Source organism: Podarcis gaigeae, assembly GCF_964106915.1.
Source record: "Podarcis gaigeae genome assembly, chromosome: 5".
Classification (NCBI taxonomy): domain Eukaryota; kingdom Metazoa; phylum Chordata; class Lepidosauria; order Squamata; family Lacertidae; genus Podarcis; species Podarcis gaigeae.
The window spans coordinates 98,892,816-98,920,239 of NC_139681.1; the positions used below are offsets into that span (position 1 = coordinate 98,892,816).

General features: G+C 46.0%; 1 protein-coding gene across 4 annotated transcripts in view; it reads left to right on the forward strand.

The window, feature by feature from the left end:
* Positions 1–27,424, forward strand: part of LPP (LIM domain containing preferred translocation partner in lipoma) — a 281,558-nt gene that overhangs the window by 123,024 nt on the left and 131,110 nt on the right. The window lies entirely within an intron of this gene.

Consider the following 27,424-nt stretch of genomic DNA (forward strand, 5'->3'; position numbering starts at 1 on the left):
ATAGAATTGCAGGGCTGGAAGGGACCTCAGCGGTCATCTAGTCCAACCCCCCGCAATGGAGGAATCCCGGCTAAAGAATTCATGACAGGGAGCCACCCAACCTCTGCTTCAAAGTCTCCAAGGAAGGAGAGTGTCCACAACTTCTCAAGAAAGTCTGTTCCACTGTCAAATGACTCTTACCCTAAGAAAGTTCCTCCTGATGCTTAGTCAAATCTCCTTTCTTGTAACTTGAAGCCATGGGTTCGAGTCCTACCCTCCGGAGCAGGAGAAAACAAACTTGCTCCATCTTCCGCGTGACAACCGTTCAGATATTTGAAGACGGCTATTCTATCCCCTCCCAGTCTCCTTTTCTCCAGGCTAAACATACTCAGCTCCTTCAACCATTCCTCATAAAGTTTGCTTTCCAGACCCTTAGTCATCTTCGTCACCTTCCTCTGCGCATGTCCAGCGTCATGGGATTTCACCAAATACTTCTCACACACCTTATCTTTCAGAGACGCCGGTCCGGGGGATTAGTTGTGGGTTGTTCTTTTTCTGGCAGGGAGTTATTTCTGCTGTTGCTGTTGCTGTTTTGTGTCTCTATTTTAGAGCTTGTGATTTATGCAAAAATGGTTCAGTTCATTTGTGGGTTTTGAAATATTATTAGTGAGTACTTTTGTTACGTTGCAGTTATGCATTTTTTCATGTTGTAAGCCGCCTTGAGCAGGGCTCGAACTGCGGGAAGTCATCGCGCAAATAAAATTGTGCATGTGTGAATGCATAAGAACTAGAAACTTAAAAAGATGGAGGACTGGCAGTCAAAAGTTTCCAAACTCTTGTGTCTGATAGGGATTTATATGTTGATGCTCACTTGTATATATTGTCTGCAATTTGGGCGAATTAAGTTTCCTTGGATCACCACTCCAAGGTGAATGTTGAACTTACATCTGGGACTCTACGTAGTTCTGAGACAAAAAACTGAAATGCTGCATACACGATTATTTTTCTTTTAATGAACTTGCAAGATTTTAGAATCATGTTTTCCTTTTGGAACATAAAAACGGGCGTGTTTCTGATTGGCTTTGTACACCCTTGTGCAAATTAATTGAAACAAACAATGTCGTTTATTGTACAAAACCCACATATACATACATTAGTAACGGATATGACCTCTGCTATTTTTAAGCAGCATTTGAACACAGTTTGGCATGGAGTCTAGTAGTTTTGAACAGTCACTGTTGATTTTCGGATACCTGTACCACACTCGAATCAGCACCTGAATGAGCTTCTCCAGAGTTGTACAGTCTACAGCACGGAGGCGACTTTTGCATATAGCCCACAAATTCTCAATGGGATTTACGTCCGGGAAATTCCCTGGCCAATCAAGTACCTGTATTTGCTGCTCTGTCATGAATTTCTTCACCACTTCCGATGGGCTAGGTCCTGCTGCAATATCCCACTACTACCAGGATACCTCTTTTCCAGCTCTGGAATAACTCTCATTCATGGAACCTCAATATATTGTGGCGAGTGCATCATTCCTTCTATTGGCTGCAGGCTTCCAACACCATCGATTGACTTTTTGTGTTTGTTTTGAGTACAGGATTATGAGTAAGATAGAAAACTTGCTTTGTTTCAATTAATTTGCACAAGGCTGTACTCTGCTGAAAATCTGGGCACATATATATAATTTATCTTACCAATAATAATAATAATAATAATGGCAGCTATTCTCTGCTGCTCTTGCTCATTCTGATATAGAGATCGGGAAAAAGGTTTCTCTGTTTTTTCCCAAGCATTTGGAAACCGACACGGGTTTTTAAAAAGTCCTTTTCCACTCTGCTTTACGGCATTCCTAAAGCAAGGGACACGGGTCAGTCAAAGAGAACTTGCTCACTGGAACACCAATAATTCCCTTTGCCAGCATATAGCCTGGTCGGCTTAGTTTAAATAATCTCTGCAACCTTTTCATGCCAAACCCTCATCTTATCTGCAACACACAAGAAAGAAAGTACATTACCCAGTTAACCCATCACCTCTAGAACCTGACACTGTTTCTTACCTGTCTTGGAGGACTTGTGCAAATTATAAGAACAAGAGAATAATAATAACAAATTGAAGTGCAAATGTCACTCCTGTAGCTGGTTGACTTTGGTTTCGGTTATGGCTGCAACTAGTTATAAGTAAATTATAACTATGATTTTTGAATCTTGTTTTATTTTGATCCTCTATTTGAAGGTTTTGTTTAATATTGCCCAGGTTCAATATCCCACAGATGTATTGCAACCAAAAACGAGGGGCTTTGTGAGAGCGGTATTGAATTTCCTTTGTGTACAATTTCAAAAGTTTAAATTACATTAGAGAGGAAAGGGAAAAGGGGGAAAGAAAGGAGCTTACTCATGGTCTGTGCTCCGCTGCAGCAGGAAAAAAAAAACCCCACATGGTTGAATGACGCAGATATATATGGAATAAATTGTAAATTGAAGGGGGAGACTTCAGTAGGGGCAGGAAATTTCTCCTTAGAACGGCTAAGGCTGATTCTGAAGAGCCCTCCAGAAGTCATTGATTTTTGCCTAATGGCATCTGCTCCCTGCTGGCGCAACGGATAATGGAGCTGGCTTGTGATTTGTGGGGCCTGAAGACTAAACCAAGACAAGGCCCTCCTGCAAGGCCAGGATGTAATTCCCCACCTAGAAAAAGATTGGCTGTTGTTGTTGTTGTTGTTTTCTATCCCACCCTTCATCCAAAGATCACAGGGCTGCTTACCATTATTACAGTGGTGCCTCGCAAGACAGAAAACCCGCTAGACGAAAGAGTTTTCCGTTTTGGAGGTGCTTCGCAAAACAAATTTCCTATGGGCTTGCTTCGCAAGACGAAAATGTCTTGCGAGTTCCTGCGGGGGTTTTTCCCTCTCCCCCCCCTTTTTCCCAAGCCGCTAAGCCGCTTATCAGCTGATCCGCTAAGCCTCTTAACAGCTGATCCGCTAAGCCGCTTATCAGCTGATCCGCTAAGCCTCTTAACAGCTGATCCGCTAAGCCGCTTATCAGCTGATCCGCTAAGCCTCTTAACAGCTGATCCGCTAAGCCGCTTATCAGCTGATCCGCTAAGCCTCTTAACAGCTGATCCGCTAAGCCGCTTATCAGCTGATCCGCTAAGCCTCTTAACAGCTGATCCGCTAAGCCGCTTATCAGCTGATCCGCTAAGCCTCTTAACAGCTGATCCGCTAAGCCGCTAAGCTGCTTATCAGCTGATCCGCTAAGCCCGCTAAGCCGCTAATAGCGCAAATCCGCTAATGGGCTTGCTTCGCAAGACGAAAAAACCGCAAGATGAAGAGACTCACGGAACAGATTCTTTTCGTCTTGCGAGGCACCACTGTATTAGTATTATTATTATTAGGACTATCCTAGGATCATAGAATTGTAGAGTTGAAAGGGACACCAAGGGTCATCTAGTCCAACCCTCTGCATTGCTGGAATCTCGTTGTCGAAGAAGTGTCACTCCCTTTTCAGGAGTGACAATTGGGACTGTCTCAAGTGTGGCTGCACCATAGGAACAATGGAAGCTGCCTAATACAGAGTGAGATCAGTTGGTCTAGCTAGATCAGCCTTTCTCTACCTGTGGGTCCCCAGATGTTGAACCACAACTCCCATCACCCCTAGCTAGCAAGGCCAGAGCTCAGGGATGATGGGAGTTGTAGTCCAACAACATCTGGGGACCCACAGGTTGAGAACCGCTGGTCTAGATGATGATGACGATGATGGTAATAATATTAATAAATAATAATAGTTATTATTATTTATTATTTATACCTCGCCCATCTGGCTGGGTTTCCCCAGCCACTCTGGGCGGCTCCCAACAGAATATTAAAAATACAATAAAACATCAAACATTAAAAAAACTTCCCCAAACAGGGCTGCCTTCAGATGTCTTCTAAAAGTTGTGTAGTTGTTTATCTCCTTGACCTCTGATGGGCACCACCACCGAGAAGGCCCTCTGCCTGGTTCCCTTTGCTTCTTGCAGGGAGGGAACCGCAATCAATTTAGGGGAAAAATCCATCCAATTAGCATTAGATGATCACCAGGGATAGCTGGCTAAATTAGTCCTATTTGGGCCAGCGAGGAGACCAGGGGAGAATTAGCTGTGGGATCCCAGGGCGGGTAATCTTCATAAAAAGGGGAGAGGGAGGGGAGGAAGGGGAATAAAAGATCAGGCTGAATTCAAATTAAAGGCTAGGCGGAATAGCTCTGTCTTACAGGCCCTGCGGAAGGAAGTGAAATCCTGCAGGGCCCTGGTCTCTTGGGACAGAGCGTTCCATCAGGTTGGAGCCACCACTGAGAAGGCCCTGGCCCTGGGGGAGGATAATCTCACTTCCTTAGGGTCTGGGACCTCTAAACCATGATTATTCATGGACCTTAAGGTCCTCTGTGGGACAGACCAGGAGAGGCGGTCCCCTAATCTGGGAAGGACTCCCTGCCTGAAACCTTGGAGGGCTGCTGCCAGTCAGTGTGGACAGTACTAAGCTCTATGGACCAGTGGCTCCATTCATTCTTTTAACAGGCACCCCAGGAGCTCTTGATATGCTTAACCCTGCATAAATGGGGATTTGATCCCCGCCTGCTTTCTTGCATCCCCAAAATCTTTGGGGGGGGGGGAGAAGGGGCTGGGGGGACATGGCCCTTAAAAGTCAGAAGCTCCATCTCTTTTGAAAAACATGTCAAATTAGTGGCCAGCACCCCAACCATATGCTATATTTAATGTTTTCGCCTCACCATTGCAACCTCTTGCCTAGTGATTCATCCAGACAGTGTCCTGTTTGTGAACCACAGGATATTAATTTGAGCAAAAGGGTGTGTATTTTTTTTTGGGGGGGGGGAGAAATCTTGGAAAGGGGGCGGGAAGCGAAATTAAAAAATCCTGACATACTTAGTGATGGCATGGAAATTGTGTTTTTGAGAACAGCTACTGCCAGTACATCTCTCCTCGGCTATATTAAACCTGTTTTGAAAAAAGATAAAGGTTACTCTGTCTATATTTACCCGTGGTGTTTGTGCTTAATGAAGGTACAACATTCTAGCAAAGAGAAAATGCTTTTAATGTCAGAAAGCAGCAGCTCCTTCTAAGCCTTTCAGGAGCCCCAAAATAGTCACTTTTATTTTATTTTATTTCTCCTTCACCATCTCCCGATTCTTAAAGAGATATTAGACCTATGTGCTGCCCCATCAATGAACATCAGAAGAGGCTGCTGCAGGATCAGGCCAGAGGACCTTCTAGGCCATCATCTTGACCTCACAGTGGCCAATCAGATGCGCCAATAGGAACCCCAAAAGCAAGCAGAAGAGCAACTCACTCCACTTGTGATAATCACCCACAGGAGCCATTATAAAATAAAAATAAATCAAATTTTATTTATATCCCGCCCTCCCCAGCCGAAGCCGGGCTCAGAGCGGCCAACAACAGTAAAATGATACAACATTCTAAAATCAGTTCATGATAAAATCAGTTCAAATCAGATTAATGGCAACCATTGGGCTAGAGTTCTATGAGGATTACAGAAGGAGGGGGTCAGACTGTTCCTTAGCCAAAGGTCTGGTGGAACAGCTCTGTCTTGCAGGCCCTGCGGAAAGATGTCAAGTCCCGCAGGGTCCTAGTCTCTTGGGACAGAGCATTCCACCAGATCGGAGCCACAGCCAAGAAAGCCCTGGCTCTGGTTGAGGCCAGCCTAACCTCTCTGTGGCTCGGGACCTTCAAGATGTTTTTGTTTGAAGACCGTATGGTCCTCCGTGGGACATACCAGGAAAGGCGGTCCCGTAGGTACGAGGGTCCCAGGCCGTTGAGGGCTTTAAAGGTCAAAACCAGCACCTTAAACCTGATCCTGTACTCCACCGGGAGCCAGTGCAGCTGGTATAGTACCGGGTGAATGTGATCTCGCAGCGAGGACCCCGTAAGGAGTCTCGCCACGGCATTCTGCACCCGCTGGAGTTTCTGGGTCAGTCTCAAGGGCAGCCCCATGTAGAGCGAGTTACAATAATCCAGTCTGGAGGTGACCGTTGCATGGATCACAGTGGCTAGGTCAGGGCGAGAGAGGTAAGGAGCCAACTGCTTAGCTTGGCAGAGATGAAAAAATTGTGGCTCATAGCCATTGGTAGCGTCATCCTGCATGGAACTGTCTCATCTTTTCAAGCTGTCCAAGTTGGTGGCTGCCAATAAATCTAGTGGAAGAGAGTTCCAGAGTCTAACCCGTGGTTTCTTGGACTTTTGGAAGAGGGAACACAGGGACATATCTACCTATTTGGTGGTCATGCCCAAAGATAATGTAATGCTTGGAAAGACGTGTAGCTGTACAAATACCCATTACAGGGTATATGGTAACCTTGAGACCATTTGCCATTCTTAGAGAGTGTTACTAGCAGTAGGAACAAATAGGTTCTTGCTAACAACAGGCAAATTTCACAATGGCAATGCCCCCAAGTCCCTCTTATTAAGGAGTGGTTTGACAGTAGTGTGAGATCATGGATAAAATAGCTATGCAAATCAGAACTGCTCCACTCCCTAATTTCAAGGACGATTTGTCGGGGAAATGGTTCTCATTTGTAGCTTGTGCTGACTCTAAAGGGTTGTGAGTAAAATATACGCAGAGCTCATTCATTCATCGTGAAGCGCGGGCTTTAAGTGCAAGTCAGAAGTACCTCCTAGTGGCGCAGCAATAAAACTGCCAGCACATTTGCAAAAGCTAAGCAGGGCCCGGAATGGTTTCACATTGGATGGGGGACCATTTGTTGCAATTCCTGCATTGCAAGGGGGGTTGGACTAGATGTCCCTCTGCGGTCCCTTCCAACTCTACCATTCTGTGATTCGATGGTGCATTCACACTCTATACAGTATTGTAATCTGTGATGAAGCACAGCTGCATCTTAGGCAGGAGTTTGGCTCCCAGGGTTTTCCATGAAAAAGGCATATAACCAAACCTTAGAGATGGCCCCAGAGAGCTTAAAAGCTGTTTTTGTGCCTGGTAACGCAAGCAGACCCGGCACAAAAAGAGTTTTTAAGGTTTCCCCCATGGAGAGCAAAGCCTGTTCAGAAAATGGGCTCTGGGAGACTAGGGATCCTGGTGCAAGATCTTATGGGAACTCCGATGCCCCTGCTTGATCTCACGGGAACATCCCAGAGTTGGTGCCTTGACACCCAAGCAAGACGGACAATTTGACAGAAACACATCCTTTTTACATTTTTTACTTTTTTTTGGAAATGTAAAAAGGCAGATGGGGACTATTTCCATATGTGGTGGACCAGCGATAAGGTAAAAAGAATTTGGAAATCAATTTATAATGAACTCAAAAAAATAAATAAATTTAGATATATTTTCCCCAAAAGACCGGAAGCGTGTCTATTAGGCTTAATAGGAACAGAAATTAAAATAGAAGATCAAAATTTGTTCATGTATGCTACAGCTGCCGCGAGGACCCTTCTGGCCCAAAGATGGAAAGTACAAGATATACCAACTATTCAGGAGTGGCAGGCAAAGAATATGCAGAACTTGCCAAACTGTCAGGGAGGATCCGGGACCAGGGAGATCAAAGATACCAAAATAACTGGAGTAAATTTATTGAATATTTAAAGAAGAATTGTAAAGAGGTCAAGACACTAGCAGGATTGACATAATACCTCCAATGTATAATAGTACTAATATGAGAATGATGTGCGTGATGGAAAGAGGATAAATATACCAGTTGTGGGGAGGGAGGGGGGTCGCGACTCGGCAGAGTCAAAGGGAATGTATGGTGCTATTACAATTTGTTGGAAAAGAATATGTAAGGAAAACAATAAAAATTCACTTGGGAAAAAAATTGACAGAAACACATCCGGTGACCCCAGGTCTTTTAAGCTGTCCGCCTTGCTTGGAGTCACTGCAAGAAGTGAAATTACAGGGAACCAGGCAGAGGGCCTTCTCGGTGGTGGCACCCACCCTGTGGAAACCCTTCCGTCAGATGTCAAGGAAATAAACAACTACCTGACTTTTAGAAGACATCTGAAGGCAGCCCTGTTTAGGGAAGTTTTTGATGTTTGATCTTTTACTGTGTTTTTAATCTCTTGTTGGAAGCCGCCCAGAGTGACTGGGGAAACCCAGCCAGATGGGCGGGGTATAAATAACAAATTATTATTATTATTATTATTTAGAATATGCCATTCCAACCAGCCCTCCTTCGGCTGATATTGTGCGGGTCTAAATGTGTGTTAAGATGCGATCGCATGGTACGTCAGGTTAGAATTTGATCTTTGGCACCCCGGAAAAGGAAATGTGTGCAGTGATACCTCGGTTTAAGAACTTAATTCCTTCTGGAGGTCCGTTCTTAACCTGAAACTGTTCTTAACCTGAGATAGCACTTTACCTGCTGCCGCCGCGCTGCCGGAGCACGATTTCTGTTCTCATCCTGAAGCAAAGTTCTTAACCCGAGGTACTATTTCTGGATTAGTGGAGTCTGTAACCTGAAGCATCTGTAAGCCAAGGTGCCACTGTAAATGAAAATGGTTAGTTCTGTTTGAAATGGGTGTTTACATTGATGAATGGTTGGTTAGTATATATTTTTTTTGGGGGGGGGATCCAATGAAGACATTTAACAACAAGAACAAGAACAACAACCTAAATAATGAAGGAAAAGCTGGAAAAGTTCACAAGGTGATGTTTGTTTGGGAATACAGGAGTTTTTTTCAAACCTCAGACTTTCCTCCTCTCACTGCTGAACATCCCAAAGGAAGGGAACTCCTTCGAAGCTGTTTTTTCAGTTTTCTGCCTCTGAGGAGTGATGTGGGACTTGACAATGCGAATGGGGAACCCAGGAGGTCCCAGGGATGGCAACAAGTTGACAGAAAACCGAACAGCGATATCAACTTGACCTTGCCGTGAAGATGCATCCTGGCTTGGTGGAGGTCCCTCTTAGAGATCAGCCGTGCAAAAGGGGAGGATGATAACATTTCTTAAGTCACGGGAAACGTGTCTGCAGTTCGACAGTGATGCACAGGAAGCACTCCATTTTACCTTGCCTTGATTTTTAATGCTTGGCCTTCGCTTGCAATTCAAGTGCCCTGGAGAGGTTTTTTTTTGTTTGTTTTTGCCGCTGAATCGAGCAGCCTGGTTACATAGGAACTTAGGAAGCTGCCCTTGTACGGAATCACAATATTGGCCCACAAGGCTTGGTACTGTCTACACTGACTGTGTACACAAAATTGTGGTCTGGCCAAGGCAGAAGAGAACAGTTCTTTTACTTCCCTTGATCTGAACACTATACTTCTGTTGATGCAGCCTAGAATAGCATTAACCTTTTTTTTTTGCTGCTGCATCACAATGTTTGGATTTGGAAGAAGAGTTTGGATTTGATATCCCGCTTTATCACTTCCCGAAGGAGTCTCAAAGCGGCTCACATTCTCCTTTCCCTTCCTCCCCCACAACAAACACTCTGTGAGGTGAGTGGGGCTGAGAGACTTCAGAGAAGTGTGACTAGCCCAGGGTCACCCAGCAGCTGCATGTGGAGGAGTGGAGACGTGAACCCGGTTCCCCAGATTACGAGACTACCGCTCTTAACCACTACACCACACTTAAGCTTCTGGTCCACCAAGACCCCAAGATCCTTTTCACATGTACTTCTAGCAAGCCAGATGTTCCCCATCCTATATTTGTGCATCTGATTCTACCTGCCTAAGTGCTGAACCAGCCATTTGTCCCTATTGAAATTCATTTTGCTCCCAGTTCTCCAATCTCTTAAGGTCATTTTGAGCCTTGATTCTGTCTTAGCTACCCCTCCCAGTTTGGTGCCATCTGCAAATTTGATGAGCATCCCCTCAATTCCTTCATCCAACTTGTTTATAAAGACTTTGAACAGCAACAGGCCCAGGACAGAACCCTGCAGAACCCCACATCTCACTTTAACGTCTTCCTATTAGTAATGTTTTCATCCCTATTGCAAGCCTTCCAGAGTGGCCAGGGCAACCCAGTCAGATGGTTGGGATTCAATCAATCAATCAATCAATCAATCAATCAATCAATCTCTTTGATTTGTTGCATTCGTACACCAGACTGCCTTAATCCACTTTGAATGCACAAATCTAATGTCCTTGACTGCTTTGGCAAAATGGTGAGGTTCTGGAGGCACCCTCTGCCTGATGGCTCTCAGATCAGGAGGCAGGAGAGTTTTAAGGCCCATTTTTAAATTTTTTTAAAAAGAGGGATGGAGATGGAGAGACTGCCAAGTGGTGCTTCCAGATCTCCACAGAGGCCACTCCCTGCCCCTTGCCTGCCCCACCCTGGCCAGGGTAGTGGAGAGTTTAATGTGGCTCATCGCCCCACAACATGCCCAGCGTTTGAGGCTGTGCTCAGCCAGCGTTTGCCGCTTGCCATAATCAGGTCAAAAGAGAACGCAAAGTATCAGTGCGTTCCTTAGCAACTGGTCCCAGGAGAAAGGAAGAAAAAGAACTACGCAAACAAGAAAGACTACCTGGCCCAGGGAAATGGAAATAGAACATATATTTCTTTCTTTCTTTCCTTTTCTCTAAAGCTCTCCTGGGAAGGTGGCTGGGGGAATCATTCCTCTCGACAGAGGAGGGGCATTTGTCTGTCAAATAAAGCTTCCCCTCTCCATCTTCCCATCTGCCATTTCTTTCCAACAAAACCATCCTAGTGCAATAATGGAATCGCCTGAGGCCATACTTTGAAGGAAGCAGTCTGTGGGGTTCTTGTTTGGATAATCACCATTTGGTTTTTTACTTTGTTTATTATATCCCACCTTTTTTCTCCAAGAAACTCAAGGGGGGGTGTATACGCTTCTCTCAATCTTCATTAAAAATTATTAATATGTAAAGCGGGGAACATTTGAATAGAGCAATCCCTAGGAAGGTGGTGGCTGATTTGGAATGGATCTGTCTGGCATGCCTTTCCTTGTTCCCATAGAAGTGGTCTTGCAGACGATCTGCTGCCGAAAGCCTTTCTGAGCTGTAGTGTCAGGCCTTGGGCTTGCGTTTGGGCAGAGGTATTTTGGGCAGAGGGACACGGGTGGCGCTGTGGGTTAAACCACAGAGCCTAGGACTTGCTGATCAGAAGGTCGGCAGTTCGAATCCCCGCGACGGGGTGAGCTCCTGTTGCTCGGTCCCTGCTCCTGCCAACCTAGCAGTTTGAAAGCACGTCAAAGTGCAAGTAGATAAATAGGTACCGCTCTGGCAGGAAGGTAAATGGCATTTCTGTGCGCTGCTCTGATTCACCAGAAGCGGCTTAGTCATGCTGGCCACATGACCCGGAAGCTGTGCGCTGGCTCCCTCGGCCAATAAAGCGAGATGAGTGCCGCAACCCCAGAGTCGGTCACGACTGGACCTAATGGTGAGGGGTCCCTTTACCTTATAATAATAATAATGGCCAGGAGAGCAGACTGGCTACTGAGCAGTAGCTCAGCTACCAATGCCGAAAAGCTTCCCTTTCTCACCTCATTGGCAGAGCAAAGAAAGAAAAAGTTTTCTTCCCCAGTCTTCAGACTTTCCTTTGCTATTTTTAGGACTACCAGTAAGAGAGACTTCCGGATGTTTTCTCCCTCGCTGCTCTGCCGAGAGAGAGAGCCCCAGGAGGCTGGCGGCGGTGACTCAGGCCAAGAAGGGAGAAGAAGCTTCCTCAAAGCTACCAGGCAGTGTGACCACGGCCAAATGCAGAACTTCTGCAAAGCTGAATTTGCTTTAGGCTCAGCCACATTCCCCACCCTCTGTGCTGAATGATGAGCTTTTTATTTTTGCTGTTTGTGACCTGGGCTTAATTTCTCCTGCTCTATCTCTATCCATGGCCAGATTGAGGTTTGATGAGGCCCTCAGCTCCTGAAGGTCATGGGGCCCTTTATATGTCAAGCTATCCTTTGCCAACAACAAATTGTCACTGTTTTCTGTGTTGAATATATGCTATATGGTAGTTTATAGACCTAATAGGTATCTCAAGCCATTTGCACATAACAGAATATATATTTTATCAATTGTTGAACTGAAATACAATTAAGAAGAAGTATATTAATAGTGATGGGACACGGGTGGTGCTGTGGGTTAAACCACAGAGCGTAGGACTTGCCGATCAGAAGGTTGGCGGTTCGAATCCCTGAGATGGGGTGAGCTCCTGTTGCTAAGTCCCAGCTCCTGCCGACCTAGCAGTTTGAAAGCATGTCAAAGTGCAAGTAGATAAATAGGTACCGCTCTGGCGGGAAGGTAAACGGCGTTTCTGTGCGCTGCTCTGGTTCGCCAGAAGTGGCTTAGTCATGCTGGCCACACGACCCGGAAGCTGTATGCCAGCTCCCTCGGTCAATAAAGCAAGATGAGCGCCACAATCCCAGAGTCGGCCATGACTGGACCTAATGGTCAGGGGTCCCTTTACCTTTACCTTTATATTAATAGTGAAATACAATTAAGAAGTATATACCAGTCTATGCAGAATGTAGGCACCCTATATATAGAAAGGAGCAAACCAGGGATATTTGAGGGAGCAGGCTAGCAGGCGGGGCCCATGACTTACATCATAGGAGCCTACACAATACAAAACACTGTTGCTGTATGTAGGTTTTATTTTATTTGCTTTTTATCTTATATTCTGGAAATGTACATCCAGTTGTAATTTTTCCCTTTAATTTTTTTTGGGGCCCCCAAGAGAGCAGGGCTCTAAGCTAGAGCTTGTTTAGTTTATACATAAATCTGGCACAAGGCACAAGCATGCTTCCTGTTGCTCCAGAGAGCAGGACTCAAACTGATGGATCCAAATGGCAAGGAAGGAGATTCCGACTGGACATTAGGAAGGAACTTTCTGACAGCAAGAGCTGATGGACAGTGGAACGGACTCCCTGGGAAAGTGGGGCAAGTCTCCTTCCTCAGAGGTTTTTAAGGATTTGGCATGGATGCTTGGGTTGCGACCTCTGTTTCCATGGTTTCGTGGCGCATGTGCTGCCAAACCAAAAGAGCTAAATGCAAATTCTGCGGCACCTGTAGCAGGACCAGTTCCACACATGGAAGCGGTCGACTAGCCCCGTACGGGTTTAGACTGGTCCCAAGTTGTCGAGGGTTTAATATACTAACGCTGACACCTTCAGCTTGGCCAAGTAGCAAACAGGAAACCTGTTTGGATTTCTGAGTGTGGGCATTAGATGCTGACAAGGCCTTACCCCTATCAGCAAGCGTGCTGCAGAATCCCACACTAACTGTGTGGGTTGTGATCCATGAGAGGCAGTCAAATCTTCTTCTTCTTCTTTGGCGATCCCTCGTAGCCAAGTAAGATTGTCTTCCATGAACGCGGTTTTAACAATGAGTCCGCAAGTGACTGTGGAGGCCAATTCTGGATCCACACATCCTTCCTCAGTGGGGACATAGGTTTCCAGGCAGGAGTTGATCACGGTGTGGATTTGCCAAGCGTGCCTTCCTCTTAGCACGTTTCTCCCTTATGTCCTGAGTTCGAGTGTCTTCAAAGCCCATGACACCTTTGGTCAAGGCTGTTCTCCAACTGGAGCACTCACAGGCCAGTGTTTCCCAGTTGTCGGTGTTTATACTACATTTTTCAAGATTTGCCTTGAGACAGTCTTTAAACCTCTTTTGTTGACCACCAGCATTATGCTTTCCATTTTAAAGTTTGGAATAGAGTAGTTGCTTTGGAAGACGATCATCAGGCATCCACACAACATGACCAGTCCAACGAAGAATCATTGCTTCTTTGCAATGCTAGAGAAGACATGCAAGGGAATGTTTGGTCCAGCCAGTCGAAAACTTCCTGTTCCTCCTGGCTGGAACATCCTTCTTTTTTTGCATGTGATAGAAGGTGGGCGTGACCAAACCTGTCCAGGTAACATGAGGACAAGTCACACAGCACACCTCTCTCTTCCTTTTTAATTCCTTCTTCATTTGACCAGCTTTTAGCTAGGACTGCTCTGCTAGCTCTCAGCTAGCAGAAACACTTGGATTATTCCCCCATATGGGGCAGATCCACATGTACATATTTGTAACTACGTGCCTTTAGGAATCCAACTGTGAACTGATGTAAGTAAACTTCTTTTCTTGACTTTGAATAAGATTATAACATCTTTATTCTTTTAAGAGCGATTTAAAAGGAACTTGTCAGGAACTATACGATTCAGTCTGAGACAGAGTGAATTGTATAATAGTGAGAGGCTCACACGAGCCTGCAACCAGCTATCTGCTGTCGATGAAAAGGGGAATGTAACTCTGCTGCATAAAGAAACTTGCTAGCGCAAGTTAGGAAGGATATTAATTAACAATATATACTCTCCTGCCACCCTGAACATTCCCACATACTGCAGCTTTCAGATCATGTGCAAGGGAAGCCCCATATAGACCTTTTTGGGGTCCTGCCCACAATTCTTTTCCTATGCATTTGAGCTCGGGCCCTATCCTGTCCTTGGGTACCTACTCCATCTTTGGCTCTGTCCTTTCTCCTTTGCACAAGTCCTGCTTCTCAGACGAGAGTCGCCAACTTTTTGCAAACTCTAAATCAGACCTCACAGCTTTCTCTGTCTCTCTCTTTCTCTCTGCTGCTTTTATTATTATTATTTTTAAAAAATAAGCCTACAATTAAATCCATAGGTTCTTTTGTCTGCCTGGCGTGGTATTCGTCACTCTCTCTGATTGCACCCTCGTTCCTATGGAGACCGGTGCATCTTCGCTCATTTTCTTGTCTCTGCCAGAGAGGGCATCTGGACAGGTGGGTGGACGTGGTCTGCCAATGATTGACCCATCCACACCATGAAACCTGCAGTGCTCAACTAAGCGGCTGGAAGAGAGCAGGAGAGGTGAAAAGCATAGTTGCGGCACCCGCAAGGGTACCAATTAGTGCGCTCAGTCATAGAATCACAGAATTGTAGAGGTGGAAGGGACCCCTGGGGGTCATCTAGTCCAACCCCCTGCAACACAGTTAAAAAACGACTAGCTATTTCTGCAAGGGGGGGCAGGGTAGAACCAACTAATATATTTGCAGGTTGGTTTAGGTATGTTAGAAATTCCGTGTGTGTGTATGTTTGTGAAGTGGGTGGAGGGCAGGCTAGTGGTTTCCCATCTGCATTGGTACAGTCTTGCTGTCATGGAGGGTTCATAAGCATTTCAGCTTTGGAAGAGTGTGGGGTGGTGCTGGGGTCTTGGCGGTCAGCACAACTGCTGTGGGTCAGGCAGGAGGTTTGTTGGGTTGAAGGGAAAGTTACCATATTTTTCACTCCATAAGACACACCTAGTTTTTAGAAGGGGAATGCAAGAAAAAAATATTTTTAAAGGGAGCTCTGAGCAGAGCCTGTATGCATCCCAGGCTCTGCTCAGCGCTCCCTTTCAGGAGCCGCGTGGAGCATGTGTGCGGCGCTTGCAGGCTTTTCCCCCTGAGGAAGGAGAAGCGCAGCCCATCACTGACGGGCTGCCCTTCTCCCTCCTCAGGGGGAAAAGCCCCCAAGATCTGCACACATGCTCCACGCGACTCATGAAAGGGAGTGCAGCTCTTGGGGGCTTTTCCGGGAGGTGGGGGAAGGGACTGAGAGGCTGTTCAAATCCCCACTGGGCATCTCTTTGTGTGCCAGTCTCCACCTCTCAGCCTGCCCTGCCTCACAGGGCTGTTGTTTAGTCATTTAGTCGTGTCCGACCCCCTGGACCAGAGCACGCCAGGCCCTCCTGTCTTCCACTGCCTTCCACAGTTTGGTCAAACTCATGCTGGTAGCTTCGAGAACACTGTCCCACCATCTCGTCCTCTGTCGTCCCCTTCTCCTTGTGCCCTCCATCTTTCCCAACATCAGGGTCTTTTCCAGGGAGTCTTCTCTTCTCATGAGGTGGCCAAAGTCCTGGAGCCTCAGCTTCAGGATCTGTCCTTCCAGTGAGCACTCAGAGCTAATTTCCTTAAGAATGGAGAGGTTTGATCTTCTTGCAGTCCATGGGACTCTCAAGAGTCTCCCCCAGCACCAGAATTCAAAAGCATCCATTCTTCGGCGATCAGCCTTCTTTATGGTCCACCTCTCACTTCCATACGTCGCTAGTGGGAAAACCATAGCTTTAACTATACGGGCTGTTCTGGGGATTAAATGAGAAGAGGGAGAATCATGTCTGCTCCTTGAGCTCCTTGGACAAAAAGGATAGGACATAAATGTAACACAATAAATAAATGCAGAAACCCCCTCCCCTCACACACGATGACGGGAGAATCTGGGTGGAAACATGCCGAGAGGCAAATTCTTTGGCTTGGGGGAGTAGTTATAGACTCGTCAAATCGTTTATTTGCATTGCTGGAAAAAATTGATTTGCAGTTCAACCCCCCTGCAATGCAAATTTATACCCCAGCTACCCCACACAGACAGTGGGAAGATCCAAAATCTGCTCTGTGATTTGTGTGAACTGAGACGGGAAAACCCCAATGCGAAACTTTGCAAAAAGCTATTAAAAAGTGACAGTGCTCAGAAGCGTTAGTAATTTCCTTAGGATTTCCCCATGATTGTTAATAAACAAAAATAGTAGCTCTTTTGAGGATTCAAGATGCCTTATAGGGAGAATCCCGTCATCATGTGGCGTTTGTGGGAGATTTGTGGTTCCTGAATAGCTCTTCGGGAGAAACGTCTGGTCATGCTGGGGGGGATCAGCGCCAATTTCATATAAGTCTCTTCCATCCTATTTCTGAATTAATTTGCAGTTTTTGGGTTGTTGTTGTTGTTTTTTTAAAAAAATAAAGCATGCAAGTTCATACCTGTCCATGCAGAAAGATACCCACCTCTAGTTGCGATTGTAATTTGTTTTAATGTATTAATGTTGTATTTTTCATCCATGTGACTCTTTTGGCGAAGGGTGGGTGAATAATAATCATAATTATATAGATGGAAATAATTCATGCTTAAATACTTGTTTGATTATGTAATTAAATATGTTTCTGTGTAACTTTAAATGCGCATTTTATCTTGATTTCCCGACATATCCTATGATGTGAGAATTAACTCTTGTCGTAAAAGAGGGACTTTTAATGCATGTCGGGCCAGGTGTGTGTGTGTGTGTGTGTGTGTGTGTGTTATGTGTGTTCCCTTCTTTTTTAACGCTGAGAACTGAGTTGCAAAATGCAGAGGAGTGCAAAATCTGAAGCTTAATTGCATCCTGATCCTTGTATTCCACCAGGAGGTGCGATTTGGGTCCATTTCCTTTAAAATGCAGAACAAATGAAATCTTCCTGCTTCCCTGATCATGGGAAAGAAAGATTGCCCATTCCTGCCACAGATCTCCCCATGCGTTGTTGTTGTTGTTGTTGTTGTTTCATACACCATCACTTTCCCTGACAGAGACTCAAGGCCTATAATTCAGTCACAGTTCTGCAGCCACAATTCACACACACACAGTCATGTCTAGTGTCAAGTATGTCCCAAAAGGCTCTGGGTGCAGAGATGCCGACGCCTTAAAGTTGTGCATGGATGCCATTCTAGGATGTGCCATTTTAGGGGATGAAACTTAATTTTTGCAATTTTTTTCAGTGAGAGGTCTTAATAATGCCTTTTTGGGGTACGAGGAATTCAAATCTGCTATTATTTTTTTGCAATGTGACAGCATTTAACAGCATTTAGCTTTGTAAATAGACATTTGATTGAAAAGCACATCAGCTGCTCTCGGGAAACGGAAGAATTTTAATTTTACCTTCTGGAGGTGTAATGCCAAATCATAATAATTTATTTGGCAATCATTCTACGGCTTCTTAAACATGTGTCTGTGGAAGGGGTGCTATCATGGTATCATGGTGATATAAGAATTGGAGACCCAAGTTGTATATATTTTTTGATTTTAATAATGTTTCAATGTTTCACTCTTAATTGCATTTAATTGTTTAGATAGAATACATGAAAGGAAAAGTTTGATTTCTGTGAGGCTCCTGTGTGCCTGCATTTTACAACCTTGTGCTTTCTGGTCCATAAACAAGAAACCCTATCTAACCCCATGAAAGCATACTGGGACATGATCTATAATGAACTTCAGAAAGTGTTTAAGAACACGTTCCATAAGAAACCAGAAGCTTTCTTGCTAGGTATTTTAGGAGAAGAGATCCCTAAGAAAGACCATACTATATTCTTATATGCAACAACAGCGGCAAGGATTCTTTTAGTGGAAGTGGAAACAGGAAGAAACTCCGACAGCAGAAGAATGGCAGAACAAGATGATTGAATATACAGAGCTGGCAAGACTGTCCGGGAAAATCCAAGACCAGTGAGACCAACAGTTTAAAAAAATCATCTTTAGATGTTGCCAATATGGCCAACTATCGCCCAATCTCAAATCTTCCATTTTTGGGCAGGGTGATTGAATAACCCAGAGATGCATTTTAAATAAAAGGACACATTCTGCTCATGTAAAAACACACTGATTCCCGGACCGTCCGCAGGCCGGATTGAGAAGGTGATTGGGACACATCCAGCCCCCGGGCCTTAGGTTGCCTACCCCTGCACCAGAGTGTAAAATCAGCTATCCTTGGGTATATTTCCTGGGTGAGAGGAGAGGCAAGTGAGATAGGGACAGGGGCGTCGGCAACCCTGTCGAAGGACTGGTTGCTCAGGGAACAGTGATAAAGTAGGACGACTGAGCCCCAAATGGTCTTTGCACTTAGGGGCACCCTGAGGTAATTGTGGGGGTACTGGAATGGAGCCCTGTGTGTTTTACTTCTCATGGCCTGTCACCTTTCCTGATGTACGCAGAAGGAAGTTTCTGATTTAAGAAGGTTTAGCTGTTTTATAACTCTTCATGTGCTCCAGCCTCATTCCAGTTCTCCTTGAGGCAGACCTTAATTGGCAGCTAATCCTGAGCCACCACGTTAAGTTGGGCTCTGCCCCATTGCAATAGCTGCAATAAACGCCGTGTCCCTACTGGATCATGGACTTGACTTAATTTCCTTGGTTCCGTGCAAAAGGTTGTTACTCCTCACTTGGGTAACAAACAAAGTGATGTAGAAGTGAATTCGTTCCACAATGGTGACACCACAGCACCGTGAACAGCCCTGTGACATTTGGGTGAAGGGTGGAACAACAACAACAACAACAACAACAACAACAATGTGTGGCCCATGTGCTGACATCACAGAGTGTCAGTAAAGCCACTTCACACAGAAGTCGAGACATTCTGAAGCGGCCAAAACTCTCGCCTTATTTTACAGCAATAACTGGGGAATTGGCAAGGTGGCTGAGTGGGCAGCGGGCATCTCGACAGTGAAATTTATTTGCATCCCCCTCCTGTTCCTCACACTTTTCCCACTCAACGTTGCTTTGGGTTGGTCAAGGAGAAAGCCAATTCTAGATGGCGAATAAATGTTAGCACTGTTTTAATCATGAGCCTTATATGTATATCCCCATGGCAACCACATTTCAGCCTGTTCCTGCCTGGGTTGTCTGCTGCCTAATATTACTAATTCACGGTGAAAAAGGTCCCTTTGCTTTCTGCAGCTCTGAAGCCCAAGTTTGGCTGCTCCAACTTGATCTGCCATCCATCTATGGAAAGAGCAGGATATAAATAAATGTAGTAATAATAGCAATAATAACCACAGGGTTCTGCTGATTGCCCCCTGATCAATTTTAATTGTTTAATCCACCCACCCAACCCAAAATCCATTGGATGGTGGCCTTCTTGGAAACCTTGGCTGGTGGCAAAATTATGTGGCTCTAAGCCGGAAGACCTGTTTTAACCAGCCCAGAGAGTTGGTGAGAGACCCCTCAACACTTTTGTGGGGTCTTTTTTAGGAGCAAAGCAATGAAAAACCTAGACAGCATCTTTAAAAGCAGAGACATCACCTTGCCGACAAAGGTCCGTATAGTTAAAGCCATGGTTTCCCCAGTAGTGATGTATGGAAGTGAGAGCTGGACCATAAAGAAGGTTGATCGCCAAAGAATTGATGCTTTTGAATTCTGGTGCTGGAGGAGACTCTTGGGAGTCCCATGGACTGCAAGAAGATCAAACCTATCCATTCTGAAGGAAATCAGCCCTGAGTGCTCACTGGAAGGACAGATCCTGAAGCTGAGGCTCCAAGACTTTGGCCATCTCATGAGAAGAGAAGACTCCCTGGAAAAGACCCTGATGTTGGGAAAGATGGAGGGCACAAGGAGAAGGGGACAACAGAGGACGAGATGGTTGGATAGTGTTCTTGAAGCTACCAGCATGTGTTTGACCAAACTGGGGGAGGCAGTGGAAGACAGAAGTGCCTGGCGTGCTCTGGTCTAGGGGGTCACGAAGAGTCAGACATGACTAAACGACTAAACAACAAACAGTGTGGTTAGTTCATTGTTCAGTTCAGAAAACCATCCCCTCCATCCCTGAAACGCCATCAAATGTCTCACCGAAACTCCTTTCATTCCCTCTGAAATGCCTTGACTCTTTTTAGAACTTTGAGACTTCCTGGATTACAGAGGGTTGGACTAGATGACCCCTGGGTGTACCTTACAGCTTAAAATTCTCTGAGTTTACGAGGCTGCGGAGGGATGGAAACAGCAGAAGGAGGGCCTGTCCCAGAGGCTGCCCAGCCGATGAACTGAGAACAGAAGGAGCTTTTTTCTTCTTCTTTTCTGTTGTGCAAATACTCTGGCTCTGCTTTTGAGGATGTTTTCGGCGAGGATGGCACAAGATGACCTTTCTGGGGGCCGGGGAGGGATTCTCAGCATCCTCCCCCCATGCCATTTCTAATGATAGGCATCCCATCTGTCCATGTGTGGGGTTTCCGAGGGGAGGAGAGCTGGAGATTATCATGGAAACTTTAATTATCTACAATTATCATGGAAACTTTAATTCTTGGGGTTGGTGCTTACGGAAGGAAGGAGTCAGGTCTTTGCTCCTGCCTGAATGATCATTGTAAGGGGAGATGCGACATGGCTGACGTTGTTGTTGTTGTTTAGTCATTTAGTTGTGTCCGACTCTTCGTGACCCTCTGGACCAGAGCACGCCAGGCACTTCTGTCTTCCACTGCCTCCCGCAGTTTGGTCAGACTCATGCTTCAAGAACACTGTCCCACCATCTCGTCCTCTGTTGTCCCCTTCTCCTTGTGTCCTCCATCTTTCCCAACATCAGGGTCTTTTCCAGGGAGTCTTCTCTTCTCCTGAGGTGGCCAAAGTCTTGGAGCCTCAGCTTCAGGATCTGTCCTTCCAGTGAGCACTCAGGGCTGATTTCCTTCAGAATGGAGAGGTTGGATCTTCTTGCAGTCCATGGGACTCTCAAGAGTCTCCTCCAGCACCAGAATTCAAAAGCATCCATTCTTCAGCGATCAGCCTTCTTTATGGTCCAGCTCTCGCTTCCATACATCACTACTGGGAAAACCATAGCTTTTACTATATGGACCTTTTTTTGCAAGGTGATGTCATCCTACAGCGCTTTGCCAACCATGGGAGAACATCATCAGAACATCAGGAGAGCATCTGCTGGGTCAGGCCAATGGCCCATTTCGTCCAACATCCTGTTCTCACAGTGGCTGAACAATGCCCTTTATGGGGAAACCCACAAGCAGGATTCGAACACAAGAGCTACTCTCCCTTCCTGGGGTTCCCAGCCACTGGTCTTCAGAAGCATTTCTTCCTCCGACTGTAGACTCAGACCAGAGCCATCAACAGCTCTCTCCTCCTCCAGATATTTGCCTCCTCCTCTTTTAAAGCCGTCTTAAAACTTGGGGCCCGAAGTAAGAAAGACAAATTCTCTTTTGTTTGGTACGACTTTATTAGTTTTGACATGATATATATATATATTTAAATGTTTTTTATTGGTGTTTCATTTATTACAAATGAACAAAATACAGTGGTACCTCAGGTTACATACACTTCAGCTTAAATATGCTTCAGGTTACAGACTCCGCCAACCCAGAAATAGTACCTTGGGTTGAGAACTTTGCTTCAGGATGAGAACAGAAATTGTGCTCTGGTGGTGTGGCGGCAGCAGGAGGTCCTATTAGCTAAAGTGGCGCTTCAGGTTAAGAACAGTTTCAGGTTAAGTACGGACCTCTGGAACAAATTAAGTACTTAACCCGAGGTACCACTGTACAGTAAAATTCAACAGTCATTTACCCACATTCTTTCCCAACACTCTGCTGAGCATTGACTTCCTTCCCTCCCTTCAACAGGTTTTCTTACGTCAGTTACCTTTCCAGCTTCTTATTGTGTCCAATCCTATCCACATCGTAAGATTTATTTCAGTCCTGTCAGAGTCTTCAAATTTCTACAGTTATTATTTATGTACTCCATAAATTTACTCCAATCTTTTTGGAATTTTGCTTCCTCCTGGTTTCGGATTCTACAGGTCAGTTTTGCTAGTTCCGCGTAATCCACCATCTTCATCTGCCACTCTTCTATTGTTGCTAATTCTGGTACTTTCCATTTTTGGGCTAACAAAGTTCTGGCAGCAGTCGTAGCATACATAAATAACCTTTGATCTGCTTTTTCTATTTCCTCTCCCATCAAGCTTATCAAGAAAGCTTCCGGCTTTTTCGGGAAAGTGCATTTAAATATCTTTTTTCAATTCATTATAAATCTGTTCCCAATAGTTTTGAGATGATAAAATAAATGGACAGCAAACAACCCCACCCCCATCCGTTGTATACAAATGAATAAGGTTAATCCAATATAACCTAATTACTGGATTCTGCTTCTTTCGTGGACATAAACATAGAAGGGACATAGAATTGGAGAGCTGGAAGGGATCTCAAGAGGCATCTAGACTATCCTGCCTCAAAGCAGAATTAATACGTTACATACCTCCCTCCCTGCCCCCCGCTCCTCCCTTTGACAATAAGGTTTTCTTCTTCTTCTTCCCTTGCAGTGACCTATATGTTCAGGGTTCCCATTCCACATTTTGATAAGTAATCCCCCTTTCTTCATGTTATGAAATCTCCTTTAATAATCGTTCTTTTAAAAAGCAGCTCAGCTCAGGATAATGCCCTTCTGCACCTGAAGGCAGTTGCTGGGTTTGTGGCATGTATTTGTGGGGGCAGCATAATCCAATTTCATAGAATCATAGCTGGATGGGACCCCACGGGTCATCTAGTCCAACCCCTGTAATGCAGGAATCTTTTCCCCACTGTGTGTCTCGAACCCATAACCCTGGGATTAAGCATCTCATGCTCTGCCAGCTGAACTATCCTGGGTCTTCTTTACAGGAAGGAAGAGGCTGAGGGCTTTTCTGACTTCCTTTTGCCCCACTGCTTCCCCCTGGGGAAATCTTCTCTTTGCACTCAATCGAAGCAAACACCAATTCAGTTTTTTCTCCCCCAGATTGCCATTTGGTCTGATGTAAAGAGCAGGTTTTCCCTGGGAAAGGGGAAAACCACCTGAACCCAAGCCTTGCTTTCTAGGCACACTGTAAGCGGAAATGGGGGCACGCAGAGACATCACCTTGCCAACAAAGGTCCATATAGTAAAAGCTCTGGTTTTCCCAGTAGTGATGTATGGAAGTGAGAGCTGGACCATAAAGAAGGCTGATCGCCAAAGAATGGATGCTTTTGAATTCTGGTGCTGGAGGAGACTCTTGAGAGTCCCACGGACTGCAAGAAGATCAAACCTCTCCATTCTGGAGGAAATCAGCCCTGAGTGCTCACTGGAAGGACAGATCCTGAAGCTGAGGCTCCAAGACTTTGGCCACCTCATGAGAAGAAGAAGACTCCCTGGAAAAGACCCTGATGTTGGGAAAGATGGAAGGCACAAGGAGAAGGGGACGACAGAGGACGAGATGGCGGGACAGTGTTCTCGAAGCTACAAACATGAGTCTGACCAAACTGTGGGAGGCAGTGGAAGACAGGAGGGCCTGGTGTGCTCTGGTCCAGGGGGTCACGAAGAGGCGGACACGACTAAACGACTCAACAACAACAACACTGCAATGGAAAGGGCGACTTCTTTTTTATTTTTTTATATATATATACATATATACACTTTAGCAAAAGCGCTCTAGAACCAATTAACCGCAGGAGAACAAGTGACCGTCTTAGCAGTCCGAGGGACGGTGCACAGACAGGAATCCTTTTGAAGCCGTGCAAAGGCAAACTGGAGAGAGGAGGGTGTGGAACAGGGAGTTTTGCAAAGGTGAAACCGTATATGGAGGGACATGAAAAATTCATTGGGAAATTTAAGCTACTTCCAAATTGCATGAAATATTAAATGTTCCCGCCGAGAAGAGTGTGGTGTCGCTGATCAGTACAGCCTAGCCTACTTCACTCTCCCCGGGTTGCTTCCAGTTGCGCTCTACTCACGAGTAGACCCATTGAAATTAAGGGACCTGAGTAAGGACAGGAGAAGAGCCTGCTCGGTGGGTCGAGTGTCTGCCTTGCAAGTGGAGGCTGCCGGGTTCAGTCCCCAATGGCGTAGCCAGGTAGGGCTGGGAGAACATCTCTGCCTGCAATCCTGGAGAGCCATGGCTGCCAGTCAGTGTAGGGAATACTGAGTGAGATGGGCCAGTGGTCTGACTCTGCATTAGTCAGCTTCCAATGGTCCTGGGAAGGCTCAGCCACCAATCGGGTAGTTCCTAGCCCTGTTTCCTGTGGTTTCCCCACCCTGCCTGACTCGCCTACCTGCTCCATGTCTGTGTGCACCCAACACATCTGAGACTCAGTTTGCATCAAGATTTAGGCCACAGACAGATCCAGCAAACAGCCCAATAAACAAGGGGGCCACCACCAAAAAAAGTCCTGCCGTGTGTTCCAGCTGGGGTAATTGTACATTACTATTACCAGTGCTTTTTTCTAAAAATAAAAATAAAATAATGTTTAAGGGTACTCTCATTTTGACTCACCATTTTATAGTTCAAATTGGGGAAAACAAATACAGTAAATGGACAAAAGTACAACGATTCACAAAATGTTTAGAGTATGCGTACCCCTGCGTACCCCCAGAAAAAAGCACTGACTATTGCTATTGCTATTTTGTACCCCACCGACTGAATGGGTAGCCACAATCACTATTGGGGGGGGGGGGTTTCCAACAGATATAAGAACACAATAAAAACATCAAACACTAAAAACCTCCCTATACAAGGATGTCTTCAGACGTCTTCTAAAAGTTTCAGCTGCACAATTGAGTGGAGAAAAAGAAAATCCACGTGGCCATGATTTCTGGAGCTATCGATTTTGTACTTGACACCCCAGAAGTGGCAGATTTAGAAGCAAGGCCCATCTCAGCAGATTCATACAGGTGTGTAGGTGATGGAGTAAACCAGCCCCAAACTGTGAAGGGCTTTAAGGGACGTAAGGAGCAGTTTGAAATTGGGCCCCAAAGCCAACAGGTGGCCAGGGTGGCAGCTGTGGTCTCGGAACAATCTGTTCCACTTGCCCCCACTCCAATGGAGAAACATCTGGGCAGCTGCATTTTGCACAGGGTGGAAATTTCCAGACTGTCTTCAAAAACAGCCCTATCTAGACGGCATTGCAGAGCCATACAGTGGTACCTCTAGTTGCAGACACGATCCGTTCTGGGGTGCCGTTTGCACCCTGAAAAGTCCGCAACTAGAGCAGTGCTTCTGCACAAGTGTGGAGTGCAATAGAGCACTTCTGTGCATGTGCAAAGCACACAGAACACTTTGCATGCACAAAGCACACAAAACACTTCTGTGCATGTGCAAAGCACACAAAAGGGTTCTGAGCATGCATGCGTGGCAAAACCCGGATGTATACCCTTCCATGTTTGCTGCATTCACAAGCTGAAAAGACGCAACATGAACCTAACGCAACACAAAGTATGACTGTATTTCCGTTGGATTTGAGGGCCAGTGGGGAGGGGGGGGACCCTGAAAGATCTTGAGTAGATAGGAGTATTCTCTCCTTCAGGCCTCTTGAAGTGAAGCAACCAAACCCCTGATTGCCTAAAAGCTTCTGTGAAGATGCCTGTGGACCATTTGGCTTCTGGGAAAGAGTGCCCTGGCTGGAACTCTTGAGAGGGAGAGAGCCTTTCAGCCTGCGGCCGAGGGGGCTGGCGGGGTGTCAAGTGTCAGGTCCAAAGTGGGGATCGATAGCTGATGAGCACCAGAAAGCTGGGGCAGGTGGATTTTCTTTTTCTCCATTTGCGCTGCTCAAATGTGAAGGAAGGGAAGGAGGAAGTAATCTGGAGAAGTTCACGCAACTACTGAAAGCGAAGTGGGGATGGGGCCTCGAGGTTGCTGGATGAGGCCAGTGGCCCAGCTAGTCCAGCATCCTGTTCTCACAGTGGCCGACCAGATGATGCTTTTATGCTCGAATGCCTTCTTGCTGGTTTCCCATAGGCTTCTGGTCAGCCACGATGAGAACATGATTTTGGCTTGATCCAGCAGGGCTCTTGTCAAGTTCTTATGTTCCGTTCTTAGGGCCAAGAATTTGTTGTTGTTGTTATTTAGTTGTTTAGTCGTGTCCGCCTCTTCGTGACCCCCTGGACCAGAGCACGCCAGGCACTTCTGTTTTCCACTGCCTCCCACAGTTTAGTCAAACTCATGTTCGTAGCTTCGAGAACACTGTCCCACCATCTCGTCCTCCGTCATCCCCTTCTCCTTGTGCCCTCCATCTTTCCCAACATCTTCTCCTGAGGTGGCCAAAGTATTGGAGCTTCAGCTTCAGGATCTGTCCTTCCAGTGAGCACTCAGGGCTGATTTCCTTCAGAATGGAGAGGTTTGATCTTCTTGCAGTCCATGGGACTCTCAAGAGTCTCCTCCAGCACCAGAATTCAAAAGCATCCATTCTTTGGTGATCAGCCTTCTTTATGGTCCAGCTTTCACTGGTTCAAGAATAGGGCTGTGGAATTTGCAGGGTGTTTGTGTGAGTATTTTGGCAGGGGATGCATGCAGGCAACAGAAAAGGCAATGGAAGGTGGACGGTCAGAAAGAGAAGGGTTGTGGCATCTGAATTGAAGCTTTGCACAAGCTGTTGCTCTGGCAAATGCCCATCCTCCACATGGGAGTTTTCATAGCCAAGCCCAGAAGACCAAAGGGGGTGTCTTATACCATGGTGACCCACAAAGGATAATTTGGATTATTTTCAGGCTGTTTCCTCTGGGAGAGAAGCACCGGTACCTCCCAGTTGGGGACAAAGGCTCAGCTCTACTGCTGAACTAGATTCAGAGGACGAGTCTGTCTTTGCCATCTGATCTTCTGTAAGCCAGTGGCTATAGAACCAGACACAACCCCTTTAAGCACCCAGTCAGCTAGCCAGCTTCTCCCTGGCCAGCCTGCAACCCTCCAAGCCTGGTCAGCCTAAATAAGGGCTTTATTCGGGCTTGGCTTTCTGCAAAGGCAACATCTCCCAGAGCTGCTTTGCTGTTGTTGTTTAGTCGTTTAGTCGTGTCCGACTCATCGTGACCCCATGGACCAGAGCACATCAGGCACTTCTGTCCTCCACTGCCTCCCACAGTTTGGCCAAAAGAGCTGCTTTAGCAGGGGCAATTGGAGCTGTCCAAGGTGCTGTCTGTTCTCTTCTTCACCGGACACTACCTGCTTCCTCTCCAAAACTCAAGTGTGCTGGGCCCAGGGG